General features: G+C 34.9%; 1 pseudogene; it reads left to right on the top strand.

The window, feature by feature from the left end:
* Positions 1–21,408, top strand: part of LOC149806347 (nitric oxide synthase, salivary gland-like) — an 83,534-nt pseudogene that overhangs the window by 37,880 nt on the left and 24,246 nt on the right.

The raw sequence follows: 21,408 nt of genomic DNA on the forward strand, positions 1-21,408 counted from the left end.
CATGTTACTGTAAAAGAACTGGGGCAGTTTGTACATGCTTCAAAACAAACAAAAGTTACAAGAAATTTTTAGCGTACTCTTACCATGGTCAAGATCAGCTTAAGAACCAAACTAAACGATGTACAACTGTGAGATCTTATTTATGATGTCAGATGATTTGATTTGCAAATGATTGAAAAACAAATCATCATTTTATTTAGCGTATAGAACGGATGCTTCGTTGATACAGTTCACTCTACCATACGAGCGACTATGACGACGGTTTATATCACGTTATCAAATTTTGCACCTATCGATTAATCTGATCTGAACATCCCTGAATAGTTTCTGTTCATCATAGTCTGTACTATCAGAATCGGCAAGTTTTCGTGGAAATAAAATGTTATCGAAGGTGGCATACTGCAAACAACACGAGACCGATAATTGAATATATATGCAATATTTCAAACTTAAATTTAGTATCATTTAGAAGTTTGAACTCACTTGCCCCATCCTATCTGTATTAATTTATACGTCCTCTCAGCAACATTCAACGCACGCGCATATAATGAGACTGACTCCATAAGAACACAAATTTGATTGTTTGCAGGAAGTCCCGTGGAAAACATACGTCTGGTACAAGGATATGGATAAAACCAACACCGCCGACAAGCCTAGACGTAAAATTGGATTCCAACAATTAGCAAAGTAAGTGCGTAAGGAAAGAAATTCTTGAATCCAATTTTCATTTGATATTTTATTAACATTTGAAATCAGCCATTTATACTCAGAAAATTGATAGGTAGAAGATATAGATGCCAAGTATTATTCAATAGAATAGTTATCCTTTTGTCTCAAGTGTCACCTCAATTAAATTACATTATTAAAAGGTTAGTAATGATACTATATGTATAACTTTATCTTCTTGCTCGAAGGGCGGTGCTATTCTCCGTCAAGTGTATGGGAAGAGTACTTGAAAGAAGAGTAAAGTGCAAAATCCTGTATGGTACCGAGACCGGAAGATCGGAAGAATTTGCTAGGAGTCTCTACCATATCTTCATGCATGCATTTGATGCAAAGGTCAGAATATTATTTTTAAATAACATACCATTTATTTCGCTGTAAGTTTATATTGCAAACATCCATGTACGTTCATAGAGCAGACATCGCTGTAAGTTCATACTGCAAACATCCCTGTATGGCTAATTTGCAAACAACCCTGTACGTTCATATTGCAAACATCCCTTTAAGTTCATATTGCAAACATCCCTGTAAGTTCTTATTGAAAACATCCCTGTAACTTCATATTGCAAACATCCCTGTAAGCTCAAATTGTAAACATCCCTGTAACTTCATATTGCAAACATCCTTGTAACTTCATATTGCCAACATCCCTGTAAGTTCATCTTGCGAACATTCTGTAAGTTCATAACGCGAACATCGCTTAAGTTCATATTGCAAACAATCCCTGTAAGTTCATATTGCAAACATCCCTGTACGTTCATATTAGACATCGCTGTAAGTTCATATTGCAAACATCCTTGTACGTTTATATTGAAAACAACCCTGTAAGTTCATTATGCAAACATCCCTGAAAGCTCATATTGCAAACATCCACGTAAGTTCTTATCGGTGAAAGTTCTTATCGCAAACATCACTGTAGGTTCATATTGAAAACATCCCTGTATGTTCTTATCGCAAACATCGCTGAAAGTTCCTATCACAAACATCCCTGTAAGTTCATACTGCAGACATCACTGTAACTTAATATTGCAAACATCCCTGTAAGTTCAATATGTAAACATTCCTGTAATTTCATATTGCAAACATCCCTGTAAGTTCATATTGCAAACATCCTTGAAATTTCCTATCGGAAATATCTCTATAAGTTCATATTTCAAACATCCCTGTAAGTTCATACGGCAAATATCCATGTAATTTCATATTGCAAACATCCCTGTAAGTTCATATTGCACACATCCTTGTAAGTTCATATTGCAAACATCACATTAAGTTCATATTGCAAACATCCCTGTACGTTTTTATCGCAAACATCGCTGAAAGTTACTATCACAAACATAACTTTTATATCATATTGAAAACATCCATGTGTGTTCTTACTGCAAACAGTCCTGTAAGTTCATATTGAAAACATCCCTGTAAGCTGATATTGCAAACATCTCCGTAAGTTCATATTGCAGACATCCCTGTAAGTTTATATTGCAAACATCTCTGTAAGTTCATATTGCAGACATCCCTGTAAGTTTATATTGCAAACATCCCTGTACGTTTATATTGCAAACATCCATGTTCGTTCATATTGCAAACATCCGTGTAAGTTCATATTGCAGACATCGCTGTAAGTTCTTATAGCAAACATCACTGTAAATTCCTATCGCATAAATCCCTCTAAGTTCATATTGAAAACATCCATGCATGTTATGATTGCAAACATCACTTAAGTTCATATTACAAATATCCCTGTAACTTCATATTGCAAACATCCCTGTAAGTGCTTATCGCAATCATCCCTGTAAGTTCATACTGCAAACGTCCATGTAAGTTCATATTACAAACATCTTTTTAAGTTCATATTGCAAACATCCCGTAAGTTCTTATGGCAAACATCCCTGTAAGTTCATATTGCAAATATCCATGTAATTTCATATTGCAAAATCCCTGTAAGCTCATATTGCAAACATCCCTGTAAGTTCATATTGCAAACATCCTTGTAATTTCATATAGCAAACATCCCTGTAAGTTCATATTGCAAACATCCTTGTACGGTCATATTGCAAACATCGATGTAATATCCTATCTCAAACATCCCTGTAAGTTCTTATCGCAAACATCGCTGAAAGTTAGTATCGCAAACATCCCTCTAATTTCATATTGAAAACATCCATGTGTGTTCTTAATGCAACCATCTCTGTCAGTTCATATTGCAAACATCCCTGTAAGTTTATATTGCAAACATCCCTGTAAGTTCCTATCGCAAATATCTCTGTAAGTTCATACTGCAAACATCCCTGTAAGTCCATACTGCAAACATCCATGTAATTTCAGATTGCAAACATCCATGTAAGTTCATATTGTAAACATAATTTCGTATTACAAACATGTGTGTAAGTTCATATTGCAGACATCGCTGTAAGTTCTTATCGCAAACATCGCTGTAAATTCATATCGCAGAAATCCCTCTACGTTCATATTGAAAACATCCATGCATCTTCTTATTGCAAATATCCCTGTAACTTCATATTGCAAACATCCCGATAAATTTATATTGAAACCATCTCTGTAAGTTCATTATGCAAACATCCCTGAAAGTTCATATTGGAAACATCCCCGTAAGTTCTTATCGCAAACATCGCTGAAAATTCCTATCTCAAATATCACTGTAGGTTGATATTGAAAACATCACTGTATGTTCTTATCGCAAACATCACTGAAAGTTCCTATCAAAAACATCCCTGTAAGTTCATATTGAAAACATCCCTGTAAGTTCATCATGCAAACATCCCTGTAAATTCATATCGCAAACATCCCTGTAAGCTTATATTGCAAACATCTCTGTAAGTTCATATTGCAAACATCCATGTAATTTCATATAGCAAAATCCCTGTAAGTTCATATTGCAAACATCCTTGTAATTTCATATTGCAAACATCGATGTAATATCCTATCTCAAACATCCCTCTAAGTTCTTATCGCAAACATCGCTGAAAGGACGTATCACAAACATCCCTGTAATTTCATATTGAAAACATCCATGTGTGTTCTTACTGCAACCATCTCTGTCAGTTCATATTGCAAACATCCCTTTAAGTTCCTGTCGCAAATATCTCTGTAAGTTCATGCTGCAAACATCCCTGTAAGTTCATACTGCAAACATCCATGTAATTTCATATTGCAAACATCCCTGTAAGTTCATATTGCACACATCCTTGTAAGTTTATATTGCAAACATCCCATTTAGTTCATATCGCAAACATCCCTGTAAGATTTATCGCAAACATCACTGAAAGTTACTATCACAAACATCCCTCTAATTTCATATTGAAAACATCCATGTGTGTTCTTACTGCAAACATTCATGTAAGTTCATATTGAAAACATCCCTGTAAGCTGATATTGCAAACATCTCTGTAAGTTCATATTGCAGACATCCCTGTAAGTTCATATTCATATTGCAAACATCTCCGTAAGTTCATATTGCAAATATCCCTGGAAGTTCATATCGCAAACATCTCTGTACGTTCATATTACAAACATCCGTGTAAGTTCATATTGCAGACATTGCTGTAAGTTCTTATCGCAAACATCGCTGTAAATTCCTATCGCAGAAATCCCTCTAAGTTCATATTGAAAACATCCATGCATGTTCTGATTGCAAACATCTCTTAAGTTCAAATTACAAACATCCCTGTAACTTCATATTGCAAACATCCCTGTAAGTGATTATTGCAAACATCCCTGTAAGTTCATACTGCAAACGTCCATGTAAGTACATATTGCAAACATCCCTGTAAGTTCATATTTCAAGCATCCATATAAGTTCATATTGCAAACATCCCTGTAAGTTCATATTGGCGACATTGCTGTAAGTTTATATTGCAAACATCCCTGTAAATTCATATTGCAAACATCCCGGTAAGTTTATATTGCAAACATCCGTGTAAGTTCATATTGCAGACATCGCTCTAAGTTCTTATCGCAAACATCGCTGTAAATTCCTATGGCAGAAATCCCTCTAAGTTCATATTGAAAACATCCATGTATGTTCTTACTGCAAACATCTCTGTAACTTCATATTGCAAACATCCCTGTAAATGCTGATGCATGCATGTTCTGATTGCAAGCATCTCTTAAGTTCATATTGCAAACATCCTTATCAGTTCATATTGCAAACAGCCCTGTAAGTTCATATTGCAAACATCACTGTAAGTGCATATTGCAAGCGTCCATATAAGTTGATATTGCAAACATACCTGTAAGTTCATATTGCAAACATCCCTGTAAGTTTATATTGCAAACATCACTTTAAGTTCATATTGCAAACATCCCTGTAAGTTCATATTGCAAACATCCCTATAATTTATATTGCAGACATCACTGTAAGTTCATAATGCAAACATCTCTTTAAGTTCATATTACAGACATCCCTGTAAGTTCGTATCGCAGACATCCCTTTAAATTCATATTGCAAACATTCCTGTACGTTCATATTGCAAACTTTCCTTTAAGTTTATATTGCAAACATCTCTGTAAGTTCATAATAGAGATAAACGACACATACTCAGATCCGTGATCAACACAAAGTCTCTTCAGTTCACGTGGAAAAAAGAATATGAACCTAGTCTTCATCACTCGTAATATTATTTACCCGTTTAAATAAATACGAATTTCTCACTTGCTGAAGGTTGCTTGTTATTTTGAACTGTCTTTTAGAAAACCCTCAAGGAGTTGAAATCTCAGCCTTCTGATTAGATGACTAACATGCATGTTCACAACGGTGATATTTCCGTTAACAAATGTTAAACTAATGTTTAAGCTGAAAACAACCTGTTCGTCTCCAAATACAAATTGAATGAACATCGGCCTTAATCAAAGTATTCTTCTTACCGCGAGACATTCGATAAACATAACATTATAGTTATGACAATGTTTGATGGAATTTCTCAATTATTATGTTATGTATATGTTTAATTTATAATTGATCTTTGTCCAAAATCAGGTTATTGGTCTACTGACCAGTGACATTTATTTTATAAACAACCTAATGCATATCTAATGTTTCTCTATGATTATAAGTTAAATATTAAGATCATTATTGTTGTAGGTAAACATGTTTTTTTAAATCTGCGTCTAAGAAATCAGTTTTCCATTTGGAAATTCATAACCTTGTTGACAACTTTGAATATTTTAGAGAGGAGACTGACCTACATCCCGGCTATGTTATTATGTCTTAGCTTTTATAGCAATGATGTTTACTTTAAACATTACTGATTCCTACCTTAACATGCAAAGTGGAAATAGACTTATTGTAGTGTTCAGCTGTTAATTCGCGTAGATTTATTGATTTTAAATGTTCACTGTAATTACAAAGTGCTCAATAATACTTTTTGGACTAAATCATTAATTTCGAATTATAGTGAATTCGGTCAAAGCTAGTTTGGCTTATATTATTGTGATGAATCAAAAGACTGCTAACACCTAGCAACATCCCAGGCCATTGTCACAATAGCACATTCGAAACTATAGGCACATCAGCACATTCAACATTGGAACTTATTTGGAATACCACTTACATTCCATTGGAACTCTATGTATTTTGACTTGTAATAGAACTTTTAGGACTATCTGTGATTTACTTAATATTCTGTAAGTTCTTTAAAACTGTTCTCTTTGTATTTTAGAGAACTTAATTATTTATTGAATTTACACAATTTGTTGGTTTTCACTCTTTTCTATTAGCTTAAACCATAGAGTCGTAACAATGCAGGAATTATTAGGTCTTGACATGTGTTGGAGCAAAAATGGATTATAGTGATAGGCAACAATGGGTTATAGTGATAGACATCACTGGATTATAGTGATAGGCAACAGTGGTTGTTGTTGTTGTTGTTGTGGGGTTTAACGCCATTTTTCAGCACGATAGGCTATACATGGCGGCCAGTATTAATGGTGGAGGAAGAACCCGGAAAACCCCGGAAAGAACCACCGACCCACGAGAAGCTACTGGCAGGCTTTCTCACATGCCCACATTGGCTGAATCTTAGACTCGAACCGCCGCAGACAGAGGTGAGATGGCAGTGATCCGTAACGAAGAGCGCTTTAGACCACTCGGCCACTCGGGGCCCCGGCAACAGTGGGTTATAGTGATAAGCAACAATGGGTCATAGTGATAGGCAACAATGGATTATAGTGATAGGCAACAATGGGTTATAGTGATAGGCAACAATGGATTATAGTGATAGGCATCAACTGGTTATAGTGATAGGCAACAATGGATTATAGTGATAGGCAACAATGGATCATAGTGATAGGCAACAATGGGTTATAGTGATAGGCAACAATGGATTATAGTGATAGGCATCAACTGGTTATAGTGATAGGCAACAATGGATTATAGTGATAGGCAACAATGGATCATAGTGATAGGCAACAATGGGTTATAGTGATAGGCAACAATGGATTATAGTGATAGGCATCAACTGGTTATAGTGATAGGCAACAGTGGATTATAGTGATAGGCAACAGTGGATCATAGTGATAGGCTACAATGGGTTATATTGATAGGCAACAATGGATTATAGTGATAGGCAACAATGGGTTATAGTGATAGGCGACAATGGGTTACAGTGATAGGCGACAATGGGTTATAGTGATAGGCGACAATAAGTTATAGTGATAGGTGTTATGTATATTTGATTTAATAATATCTGGTTTAACACATATTTATTTTAATTTAATTGCTTGTTTGTCAGCTTTAAAAAATTGTACTACGTGCTATGGTAATGTAAATTTATTCACTCGAGATGGTCCTTTTTCCAGAAAATAATTTGATCTTGACCGCATTAATAATCACCAGGTGTTGACCTAGATCCTGACTTTATTTAAAAATTAATTGTTGTTGTCAAGGTCATGTTAGGACCATGTTTTTAAGATGTAAACATTGTTTTCTTTTTTATTTCTTAGAGTAAAATGATTGGTTTTCATCAGGGCCACACTGGGTGTACGTGTTCTTGAACAAGTACCTAATTTCTACGGGGTTCTGGAACATGATCGCGTGACCCCCTTTTGCGTTTTGGAAGACGATATAACCTTTGTTTTTGGAGAATTATTCTCAGTAGAAGCTGGTTTTTTACTTACACTAGAGGTTGTATGTTGTGCTGTTTGGAGCTATTTCCAATTACTCGAATTGGAGTTATTTCAAATTACTTGGACCGCTCCGTTGGCCTAATGGTTAGAACCGTCTGCCTCGGATGCGGGAGGTCGTGGGTTCTATCCTCGGCCGAGTCACACCAAAGACTTATAAAAATGGTACTTACAGCTGCCTCGGTTGGCGCTCAGTATTAAGAGGTTAGTATTAGGACTGGTCGGCCTGGTGTCAGGATAATGTGACTGGGTGGGACATCATGCTACATGTCTGCGGCATGATGCCCCAGTGCTAGACATCACATTAACTGCCACACTGCAGACATCGTAGCGATATGACTGAAAAATTGTTAAAGCTACGTTAAAAATCCATAATCACATCACATCACATCACACATCAAATTACTTGGATTCAAAACGATTAATTCCTTTTTTCCTGGAAAATATGTGTGCTCATATGAAATTGATGAACAAGGACAGTTTTTATCACAATTTATTCAGATTTCCAAAACCGGAGTGATAATTCTTGTTTCTACAAGGAACTATAGACTTCAACACTACAGATTACATCATACGTCATCGTTTTCCATCTTGGATTCTTCGCGGGGACTCGAACTTGAAAGCATTAGAACATTTGTTTTTAGCATTTTAAAAACTTTATTTGTGGATTATTTTTGGCTTATTTTTGGATATGATTCTTAAAACTGTAAGTTCATATTTGTCATTTTTAAGAATTTTTCCAGCAAACTTAAATTATATTTTTTCAAAGCTTGTTCTTTTCATTCTTTCCTGTGTTACTGTTTATTCAAGCCTAAACATGTGACATAAGAATTGGGGAGCTCGTCCTAAGGATAATTTAGAATTTTTGATAGAATATTTCAGAAAACTTTGTTTTTTGAAATTTTAATTCCCCATAATTTTTTAATTTTTAGTGAAATCGGTAAGCTTTTCCTAAAATGTTATCAAAAGTGGAAATCGTTCTTTCAGATCCTACCCAGGAACAGATAGATTTTTCAAAAAGATGAATTGATTCGACTTGCCAGAAGATACGATCTTTCTGAGATAAACGCTTCCTTAACGAAATAGGAAATACATAATATTTTGGTTCAGTATTTGGTAGAAAAGAATGTTTTGGATAAAAGTGCTTTGGCTTCGATCAGTAGGTCTGAATCAAACTCTGACATAAAAATGAAGGAATTATAATTAAAATACAAATTGGAATTGGAGTTGAGGAAGCTAGAACTTCAGAAAGAAGAAAGAGAAAAACAAATGCAATTAAAATATGAGATAGAGGAGAGAGAGAGATACATGAAAGAGAGAAAGAAAAACAAATGCGTTTACAAGCGAAAGAAAAAGAGAAAGAAAGACAAGTTCAGTTACAAAAAGGACAAATGCATTTACAAGCCGAAGCAATAGAGAAAGAAAGACAAGTGCAATTATAAGACGAAAAAAATCAAATGCATTTACAAGAAAAATAAATATATATATGGAAGAGAGAAAGAGAGGGAATACCAATGTAAAATGAAAGAAATTTAACTGGCAAGTGAAAATCACATTCATACTTCAAATCCAAAATTTAAGTTTTGACCTTGCAAAGAATATTAGATTAGTGCCCCATTTCAGAGAAGAAAGAAATAGACAAATACTTTACTCGTTTTGAAAAAGGTGCTGAAAATTTGAAGTGGCCAAGGGAAAATTGGACTCAGTTATTACAACGTGTACTCTCTGGTAAGGCTAGTGATATTTATAATTCACTGTCAGTTCACCAAAGTGGTAACTGTCATGTGGTTAAAGAATGTATTCTAAGGGGTTGTGCGTTAGTCCCTGAAGCTTATCGGCAAATATTCAGAAACTATAGAAAAGAAGCTGGACAAACTCATGTCGAATTTGCTAGAGAAATAGAGCAGTTGCTTGATAGATTGTGCTTAGCCAAGAATGTTGAACGAGAATATGAAAGTGTCAAACAAATTGAATTAATTGAAGATTTCAAAAACTGTGTCCATATTGACATTAAGTCTTATCCTGAGCATCAAATTGAAACCTTGGAAATCGCTGCTTGTGCTGCTGATGAGTATTCTTTAACTCATTAGTTTCTTTTGTAAACAAGACTTCTACTCAACAATCTTCTGGCAGAACAGTATTTCAGCCTAATACAAGCCCTTCTAAATCTCTAACTGGCACTACTTCTAAAAATCAAACTTCAGAGAAGCTTGATTCAAGATCATTGTCTCTTCCTATATGTACCTATTGCAAAAAGGACACGTTATTTCTGATTGCTACAAATTAAAAAAGAGGCATCAGAATCAAGACAGATCTATTCCAAATGCTCTTATTTCTAAGAGGTCAAGGTCACGGTCGTGTATTGAAACCAATACATTTGTTGGGTTTAATAAACCCCAGTCTGATTTTATTATGGAGAATTATAAATCGTTCGTATCGAAGGGTTCTATATCACCCTTGGGTAATTTGGTCAATCATATCCCTATTAAATATTTAAGGGACACAGGAGCTTCTCGGTCTTTTATTGTCTGGTACTTTGCCTTTTTCTGAGAAGTCTTCTTCTAATAACAGTGTTCTTATTCAGGGAGTAGAGTATGGCTTTGTTAATGTTCTCTCCATTGTATAACTTTGTCATCAGGCTTAGTCTCAGGACCCATGGCAGTCGGAACAGTCTCTGTTTTACCCGTTGAGGGCATTCATTTATAACTAGGCAACGACCTAGCTTGAGACAAGTTTGGAGTTAATCCACTTGTAACTGATAAGCCTTGCTTGGATCAGAAAGTTGATCCAATTGATAAAGAATTCCCTGAGTATTTCCAGCTTGTGCAGTTACTAGAGTTGTGGCTAAGAAAGATCTTGAGAATGATGTAGATAAGGAAAGTATTCCGTTAGCTGACACCTTTGTTGGTCAGGCTTTTGATGAGGTCACTTTCACTCCTTGTTCGGATCAATCATAAGGTATGGATCACAGTGATCCTCTTATAACTACTCATTGTCTTTATTCGAACCGGGGTGATAATGACAATCGCTTATCGTCGAACAGGAAAGAAATCCTGAGATCTGTTTGTTTCAAAAGCCCATTATTGAAACTTAAGCTACTAAAGTTCATGTCTGTTATTTCATTAAAAATGGAATTTGCATGAGAAAATGAAGACCTCCCGAGGTACCTGTTATACGAATGGTTCGTTAAATATCAAATTGTACTTAGTCTGGCCCATGAAACTCCATTGGCTGGTCATTTAGGGATCAATACAACTTATCACAAGATTTTAACCAAAAATCAAAAGTGGTGCTGGTAAATATTGTAGATCACGTCATACCTGTCAAACGATAGGAAAAGCAAATCAGAAACTTCCCATGGCACATCTACAACCTATTCCTGCCTTTGACGAACCATTTAGTAGAATTATGGTAGATGGTAGATTGTGTTGGTCCCTTACCTAAGACCAGGTCAGATAACCAATACATGCTGACCATTATGTGTGCGTCAACAAGGTGTCCAGAGGCAATTCCTTTAAGGAATATTAAAACTTTGATAAAGTATTTTACTCAATTTGGCCCTCCCAAATCTATCCAATTGTTTCAAGGGTCAAATGTTAGGTCTGGAACATTCCAGCCTATAATGCTTAAATTTGGCATTCAGCGATTCAAGTCAAAAGTGAAATTACTATTTGACAGAACTACAATGGAATGAACTTTTCAGTTTGGTAATAATGGAGTTATGTCTCTCTTGCTCATTCTTAAATTTTTTCTTCAGATTAGATCTTACGGCCCTTACAAATGTAAGAATAAAATGAATGAGTTAAATAATAATATTAGTGCTCCTGTGACCTAAATAAATTAAAGGAGTACCAGTATATTGACAGAGATAGCCAGGTTAAACATGCAATTAATTTAGTTGTACCTGTCCCACTCTCTGAAGGTTTATGTGAAGGAATGTCATCGGATTCTAATGATATTGGAGTGACAAATCTTCGGAATTCAGACCTTATGAATGATCTGGACCAGAAACGTTCACATTTGCAAGAGCAAGAAAGAAATAAACTTAAATAGTTATTATTTGAATATAAGCACTTATTTCCAGATGTTACTACAAGAAAACAATTTTTCCATGAGTTGAAATTCTAGCTTCCAAACTTGTGAAACAATACCTGTACAGGTCGAATCCTCTCAAACATGAATACTTAAAAACAAAAATCAATACTTGCTGGAGAATGATTTTATGGAGCCCAGTAAAAGTGACTGAAGTTCACCATGCATACTTGTTCCGAAACCATATAAAAAATTCCGCATGTGTACTGATTATGGAAAGGTGAATAGTGTGACAAAAGCAGATTCCTTCCCATTACCAAGAATCGATGACTGTATTGATAAGATCGGGAATGCCGAGTATGTCACCAAATTTAACCTTCTGAAAGGATTTAGGCAAATTCCACTAACGGAAAGAGCAAAGGAAATTTTGCCATTCGTGACTCCAAATAGCCGGATACTATCGAAAATTTTGTTCCAATTTTTCCATAATTGCTGAACCCCTGACAAATTTATTCAGTAAGAAAAACAAGATCCTTTGGACTGAAAAATGTCAGAAGGCTTTTGACAAATTGAAAGCCATGCTTAAAAAAGCGCCAGTTCTTACAGCTCCAAATTTCAGCCAATCATTTAAACTGTCTGTTGATGTAAGTGATGTTGGGGTTGGAGCAGTTTTGATTCAAGAAGATGAAAATGATATTGATCATCCAATGTACTATTTTTCTAAGAAATTAACTAAGTACCAAAGAAATTATTCAACAATCGAGAAGGAATGCTTTGCTTTGATATTGACATTACAACATTTTGAAGTTTACATTAGTTCAGCTCCTTCTTCGATTATTGTATCTAGGGACCACAACCTCCTTACTGTCATCGGCAAGATGAAAAATAAAAATCAAAGACTACAAGGTGGAGTTTGTTTTTACAGGAATATAATCTTGACATCAGGTAGATCAAGGGAAATGATAATTTAATAGCAGACGCACTTTCCCTTGTACAAAAATGTATTATTTCATGTACACTGTGTGTAATTTATATGAGTTATTTTTAACCTCGTGTATAATTAGTCTGTTTTAAAAGAACGCTTTCTCGTAATAAATCTTTCTTTTTCTTTATGGGGGAAGTGTTATGTATATTTGATTTTATTATATCTGATTTAACATATATTTGCTTCAATGTAACTCTTTGTTTGTAACTGTGTTTACTGGAGATGATATTTGTTCTAGAAAATAGTTTGACCTTGACTGTTTTGGTAAACACCAGGTGTTGACCTAGATCCTGACCTGGATTCAAAATTAGTAGCAACCAGGTAAATATGTTCTATCTTTATTTTAAAATCATTGGTTGTTGTCGAGGTCATGATAGGACTTCGTGTTTGAGATGTAAACAATTTTTTCGTAGAGTAAACTGATTGGTTTTCGTCAGGACCACACTGGGTGTACGTGACATAAGATAGGCAACAAAATAATCATTAAAGGAGTTAGTGAAATGTCGCGTTTTAAACTCGTTCATGACTATAGTCCTTCACGAGATTGCATCAAGATACTATAGAATTTATAGAGTGTTTCTCTAACTTAACAATATTTCCTCATTATCAACTTTTCAAACAGAGAAACGAAGCAATATGATGGTCTTAATCCATTGTTGTATGGCAATTTAGCCTTATGTGATATAGTTCTGTCTGCAGGTACTATCAATGGGGGACTATGACATCGCTGATCTTGAACACGAAGCTCTTTTACTGATCGTGACCAGCACATTTGGAAATGGAGATCCACCTCAAAATGGAAAGGTTTGTATTGATAGACACTCATTTTTCGTACGAGTAAACCTGTCAGTATCGAGTAATTGCAATGTGTTTGTTAAAGGAAAAATTACAATATCTGAAAGTTACGTGCGAAGAACGAAATTCAAAATTATGTCCTCAACAGATTACTCTTTGACGTCCCATGTGTGGCCGTGTCAGAACCGTTGTCAGCAATTATTGCCTTTGTTTCTCTTCGTTAGATGTAAGTGTAAACTGATGTTAAAAAATACCTGCATTGGCGGATCCTGGAAATCAGCTCTGCCTGTTGATTGGAATATATCATATAAACTGATGCATGTCTAACTGAAAAGCACCTTACTGGCTGTGCTATTTCTTTCAAATGGGCATTAATGTTTATAAGTACAAGCTTTTGTTCTATTTGTTGAAGTTATTATATTTTATTCTTCATTATTTTAACTATGCAATATCAATGGATATAGTCCCGTCAAGACCAATAACCATCTTATCGACGACAAGATTATTCATGGCAATGAGTCAATACTATTGTAAACAAAATGTTACCAAACCGTCTTTAGTATTATTATTTTGTCTCATGTTTATATTATTTTGTTTATCAGGTATTTGCTAAGGATTTGTTTGAAATGAAATATGCAGACAGCAGACACGGGTACGTATAAGCAAGCTTGGATTTTTAATACACAAAAGAAGGGTTGTTTTGTTCAGCTTCTCCGTCCGTCCTTCCGTCCGTCACACATTTGCTTACTTAACATTTCCGAACATGATGAGATATCTTTGTGAAAGTTTGAATGTTTAGGTATAATAATTAGACAATATGTCCAGTGAAGAACAAAGTCTATCAAAGAGAAATTTTATGCGTTATCAACATTTTTATTGCAAATTATATCCATGCTTGCATCAAACCTTCTCCTGAACAGCTCTGAGATAGTTTCACGAAACAAGGTGTGCATATGTACCATGACAAACCTTTCTGTCCCATTTCAAAATCAAATTTGTCAGATTAATACTTACCAAATTTTGTTTCCAACTGTGTTGGCCCGTCCATCATATTTTTCTCCAGTTAGTGATTCTGCCTTGCTATGCTAGTACTTTCAGAGTAATAGCCTCTTGAATTAAAGAAGTTTTTCAAATCATATCACCATAACTGTCTTAGGTGTCTTGATGAAATTTAATATGCTCTTGTATTATAATCAGGCATAGTGTCATGTTAAAGGCGAACTATATCTAATCTGCATCTAGGAATTATACCCAGTTGTAGAGGCAACGATTGAACTTACCACCGGCATTGGCTGTGGCACTTATGAAAACACACATTTAGGTCTTAGACAACAATTTGGAGCAGATTTCATAAAACGTGAATCCTGGGATGGGGCATTACGTGGCTAATTCGGTACATTACTTGTATGTTTTAGGCTAAGATTTTGCTCAGTTGTTTTGTATACTGTTTTAATACCATTACGCACGGATTCCTGAAACTTGATGAGGTTATACTTCTGGTTATCAAAGCACACCATCACCAATTGTAGATCACTGTAACCCATATATTTTTTATATATACCAAATTTGTTTAAATATTGTGTTTTAAGTTTATTTCTCAAGTTGTAGTCATGCTGCTATCAGTAAACTATATAGCTATATGTATCTCTATTAGTACCCCACACTACCCAAAACGTAGTTTTTTGTGACCTAAATTTTGCATGGTTTTATTGAAGTTCTTGCCTTTATCTCATGACCATAGAGACTTTTCGCACCTTGCTAGCATACGGTAATAATTGGAAACATGAAGATTGGTGAAGGATGGATCTTGGAAGAATATCTCAATATAATCACAAAAGTAGTCAGTGTGAACCCATAGTTCATGCTTCATTGACATGGATTCAATGTTGTGCTTGAAAATTATATCACCATCACTGTTCACTATATATTGACCGAACTAAACGTGTGGATGCTTCTCTTTATTTCCATATCCATACGCCAAAGGAAAGTCACTTTGATCTACATTTTATATTGGTATAGCTGATGACCGCATCTTTTTTTATCCTGTACAGAGACAGTTATACCTGGAATCATAGGAGGGTGGTCACTGTAACCCATATATTGCTCATCACTGAATTATGTTCATTGTGTGTTTTTATTTCACTGTAATTTTCTAATTTAGGCTATTATATACATCTGTATTATTACCATACCCATACAAAATATAATGTCTCTGATTACGTTTAATATTTTACCGACCTATTTATGTTTCCTGCCCCGAGGGTTTGATAACATAGGTGTTTGTAATGCTGTAAACAAGCTATCACATCAAGAATCATAATACATATTGAGGGATGCATCTTGATCTATACCGTTTTGCATTTCGGAAGCAGTTTATTGTGGATCTTCTTTTATTCATCGACAACTTGGATAAAATTTTGTTTTGGCGATGTTCTATTTAGCGGGAAGTTTTAATGCTTTAATAATAGAATCAATGATAATATTCCTCTTTATTTGTACCACACGCCTACAACAAAGGATGCTCATAGTGACCTATATTTTGTCTTTTACTGGGTAGCTTTATTGTTTAGCTCATGAACACACAAGCGTTTAGCATGCTAAATGCTAATTATTATTCCTAAAATCACAAACCTCGTCGACGATATCTAGCTTGCTAAGTACTGCGTCCTTATCACAAACATATACATACAGAACCTATATTTCATAGCTATTCGACTTTGTTGAATATTTGTGTTTGAATTTTTTTTTTCCTGCGTACGTTCGTCACGAAACTTGACAAATGAATGCATCTCTGTTGGTACTATTACGTATGTATATTCAGTTGAGGACCATATACAACTTCTGTGTTAGATTAGTCTACATGGAAGGTACGTATTAACATACACAGATAACGGTCGAAATAACTACGTTTATTCAATCGCAAAATCAGGAGCGCCAGTACATGGGGGAAGGGGGACCTACTCCTTCTCCCCCCCCCCCCCATCTCACTGCTAAAAATGTTTTGACCTACTGCTGTATAACTTAATAGCTGACCAAAACATGTTTGTACCCCACCATTAATTCTGCGGGCCCCCCTGGGTAAATCCTTCCAATTGTCGAGTCAAATGAACATTGCATTTACTGATAGGTTACCTATATATAGGTTAACTATCTGTTGTTCATTAGAATGAATATAATAATTAGATGAATGAACTGCGTGCGTTTCTTGCCAGATATCATCTGTACTTGCTGATCATGGTAAGTCTTGATGCATGCTATGCGTTTTTAATAGTAGATATCACCTAAAGTTAAAAGACTCCAAATAAAACGTTCGCGGGCTCGATACCATCAAACGCTCAGCATAGAGAAGGCTGCCTCGATGTGTCATTGGAAAAAAACACATTTAGATTCCATTTTCTCTACATAATACTAATATAGTCAACAACGTGTTAAATGTGCCGTTAAATGAGCCAACCAATCAACCAACCAACTTTTGTTCTCGAAGTCTCTTAGTTATTCATTGACCGTCCACCTGCTCCAAATGCAGGGCCGGATTTGTTCCACTGTAAAATGACTACTGTTTTCCATTTTATAGACATTCGCGAAATTTGAGTTTATTTCATTTGAATAAGAAACAATAACTCATGGGAGCATTTTACCGACTAACTGTAAAAATAAAATAACACACACACACACACACACATACATACGTGTGTGTGTGTGTGTGTGTGTGATTAGGATTTTTACTTGGCTTTATCAATTTTTCAGTCATATCGCTACGATGTCTGTAGTATGGCAGTTTAAAGTGATGGCTAGCACTGGGGCATCATGCCGCAGACACGTAGCAGGATGTCCCACCTAGTCACATTATCCTGACACCAGGCCGGCCGGTCTTAACACTAACCTCATAATGCTGAGCGCTTAGCGAGGCAGCTGTTAGTACCATTCTTGTAAGTCTTTGGTATGACTCGGCCGGGGTTCGAACCCACGACCTTCCTCTTCCGAGGCGGACGCTGTAACCACTAGGCCACCGCAGCGGCCCATACATACATACATACATACACACACGCATGCATGCATATATACATACATACATACATACATATATATATATATATATATATATATATATATATATATATATATATATATATATATATATATATATATATATATATATATATATATATATATATATATATACATACATACAGTTTGGTTAAGTTATATATATATATATATATATATATATATATATATATATATAGATATAGATATATATTAATAAGCATATATATACATCACACATTACACACACAAATACCTGAATATGCATAATTAATTGTTATACCTAATTAATGATTAGCTGTCAGTGTTTCTTCAATCTTTTCCCACCATTTCTCTCTGCCCTTGCCGATGAGCATAAATATATAGAATATAATACAAGATGTTTATAATGTTTTATTTGTTCTATACAAGCCACAAAACATGGAATGCAATGTTTAATTTACAACTTGTTATCATAGTATGCATACATTAATGATCTTCATTTCCTGTGCATTTCCACTTCCAAATTGTATGGTCTGTTAAATGTAAGTCATTATTGCACTTGTCTTTCGAACTGACATAACATTTATCAATACTGTTTTCACAAAATGACATCCCAAAAATAAATCTATCAGAGTCTCTTAAGCTTCATTGCAAAACGTACATGATGAGAATTTAGCTATTTTCATTTTTAACAATTTACGATTTAATAGAGAGACTTCTGTGGAAAACCATGAATAGAAAACTCTAAGTCCTGTAGAAGGAAAGGAAAATATTGATTCCTAATCTTCGTGCGAGTAGTTCTTATTTAAAATAGAGTTTCATTTTATTTTCCATTTAAACTGTAAATCCTGATATTTAATATATAAAATGATAATACTATTTTGTCATGATTTCTGAGATTAATTATGTTGTTGTATTGTGGTGATTCTAATTTCATAATAGTTTTAATAGTATTTTCTAAGGCACTGATATTGCATCACGAACTCGACAGAGTTCTACAAAAAGTAAGATTGATATAACAATTTTAAATGAACTCCTTATAAGTAAGGAACACGCCATCTTCATTAATTATGTCATTAATAATGAATGCAAATTTTCAGACCAGTTAATCAGAAAAACTGGTTTATAATTTATTTTGATACAGTTATTATACCAGAGTGGCATTGATGACCAAGGGTTGCGGTGAAATAGTCATCCAAATTTGAGCTTGTTAATATCACATTTTTCCAGAACCTGTTAAACTTATGTGAAACTATGTGAAGTGTTGTGCCTCCAGACTCTTGAAGAATATCTATAATAAGTTGCCTTGGCGACTGACTGAGTGGATCAATTCATTTTGTTTTATCCACGTGACCTGAAGTGCATGACAGTAAGCATGAATATGTGGCATCTTTCGCCCACCATCATGATAGCCATTGACTAGAATATTCCTTTTGATTTTGTCACTTTTCCCGCTCCAAGGGAAGTTTTAAAAACATTGTTTGAATATGCTGTATGATTTCGTTTGGACGGTCAGGAAGTACCCCAAAACATTGAACTAACATGGGCAAAGTTAAGCATTTGATTGCTATGACTTTGACGACAATATATAAAATTTATAAAAGACAGTTAGCAAGTAACATTTAAACTGAACGATTCTGTTTCTATAAATATATATTTGCCTATTCTTACACAGCGAATCCAACATAACATAACGTAGAATCCTCAACATAAGGAATGTTTTGCACGTTCTGCTGCCAGCTTTACTTACTGCTATGAAACAGAATCGAACATAACATGTATTACATACATCTTCATCAATCTAACCGTTAACTGCATCAGGTGACATATTTGGATTACAAAATTCCTTAAAATTTAAGAAAGTCAAACAAGGTCACCGGAAAGAATGTAATAGGTTGTACTATTGAAAGTTTCATTATCAAGGCTGATAAAGCACAAAAGGCTGATTTAAATTCAGTGACTTTTGTCTAACATTTTTTAATTCTTCCTGTTTGGTCTATTTCACATGTATTAAATGGTGTAAGTTAAGTAAATGTATACCATCCTTCATACACAAAGATACATGTACAACATTTACTTTAGTCATCTCTTGGAATTGTAAAATTACGGTTATCTAAGGGACTTTGATTAAGACATGTTTATGTGTATCTAAAATTAAGTGTGTGTGTATGTGTGTGTGTGTGAGAGAGAGAGAGAGAGAGAGAGAGTGCGTGCGTGTGTGTGTGTGTGTGTGTGTGTGTGTGTGTGTGTGTGTGTGTGTGTGTAATTACCTGCGAATGAGGTATAATACAGACATTACACAGTTGTAGAATTTTAGGATCTTTAGAAGTGTGAACATTTTATGGGAAACTACTGTATGCTGGCAAATGTCTTAAGTGAAACTCCAGTTGTTTCTACTCAGCCAATGTTATGGGAACTTTTGTGATTGCAGTGACATGCGCTACCTTCGCGCAAGAACGTCTTTCCAACAAGAGGAGGAATTTTCCTTGGACCTCAGCAACAAAGAGGTGAAGAAAAGAGATGATAATTTGACGTTCGATGTAGGGTCTCTAGGAAATGTCAGGTATAAAATATTGTATTGTTTGCCAACAGGGCCAATGTTGGCAAATAAGTTGCAATCATATCGTTCTTTTCACATCAATGACATCATAGATCCACTACGGTACTTCGAAAACTACAGTGTGGAGAATACATTGTCATAAACTATGCTTTGACATCTGATAAAAAATTTTTTTTAAAAATCAGCATAATTTAATTTCCATTCGAAAAATCTTTGAAGTAGTATTGTTATCGCTGTGTTTATTTATTGGTTTAATAAATAAAGATTATGTCCATGTTTACTATATTTTGCACTTCTATCAGTTTTTATAAATCGTATATATCTATGTATCCATAGGTCTCTATTTTATTTGCATGAAGGGTGAACTTTGATGGATGGAAGTAACCAAATTTATTGCCATGTTAATGCATCTCAATAATCCCCACCATCAAGGAGAGAAGATTTTGTTATCCCCATGTGTGTGCTTTGCGTGCCAAGGGTTTGAGTGTTGTGTGATTTCAATAGTCTCTCAGACTACACTGTTGAGTTAAATTGGGCTTGTTAGTCCTTCCTTGCATCCGTCCGTCTGAATTTTCTTTCTGAATAATAACTTCGTTAATTCTTGCTCATTCTTAAACTAATTTGACTTTGCAGTTGATAATGGCAAGACCTTTGCTGGGGCTAAATTTCTGTATCCAGCCTCATTAATTACAGAGTTGAGGTTAAATTTCTGTATCCAGCCTCATTAATTACAGAGTTGAGGTTAAATTTATGTATCCAGCCTCATTAATTACAGAGTTGAGGTTAAATTTCTGTATCCAGCCTCATTAATTACAGAGTTGAGGTTAAATTTCTGTATCCAGCCTCATTAATTACAGGGTTGAGGTTAAATTTCTGTATCCAGCCTCATTGATTACAAAAATGAGGTTAAATATATGTATCCAGCCTCATTAATTACAGGGCTGCAGTCGCTAATAAATTATAATATCGTGTTACCTTCTCCAGTCGCAAACAAAGAGATTTATTTTATGAGAGAAGTAAGACAGTGTCCTTTTCCCGACAAGCATCTTAATCACCGAATTTTACAAGCCAAGAACATTCTAATATCGTAAACAATTAAAGCAAAGTTAACCGGTGCATTCTGAAGTGGGTATCATCCCCGACATGG

This window comes from Sinohyriopsis cumingii, chromosome 1 (assembly GCF_028554795.1).
Source record: "Sinohyriopsis cumingii isolate HCF-2022 chromosome 1, ASM2855479v2, whole genome shotgun sequence".
In the NCBI taxonomy this organism is placed as follows: Eukaryota; Metazoa; Mollusca; class Bivalvia; order Unionida; family Unionidae; genus Sinohyriopsis; species Sinohyriopsis cumingii.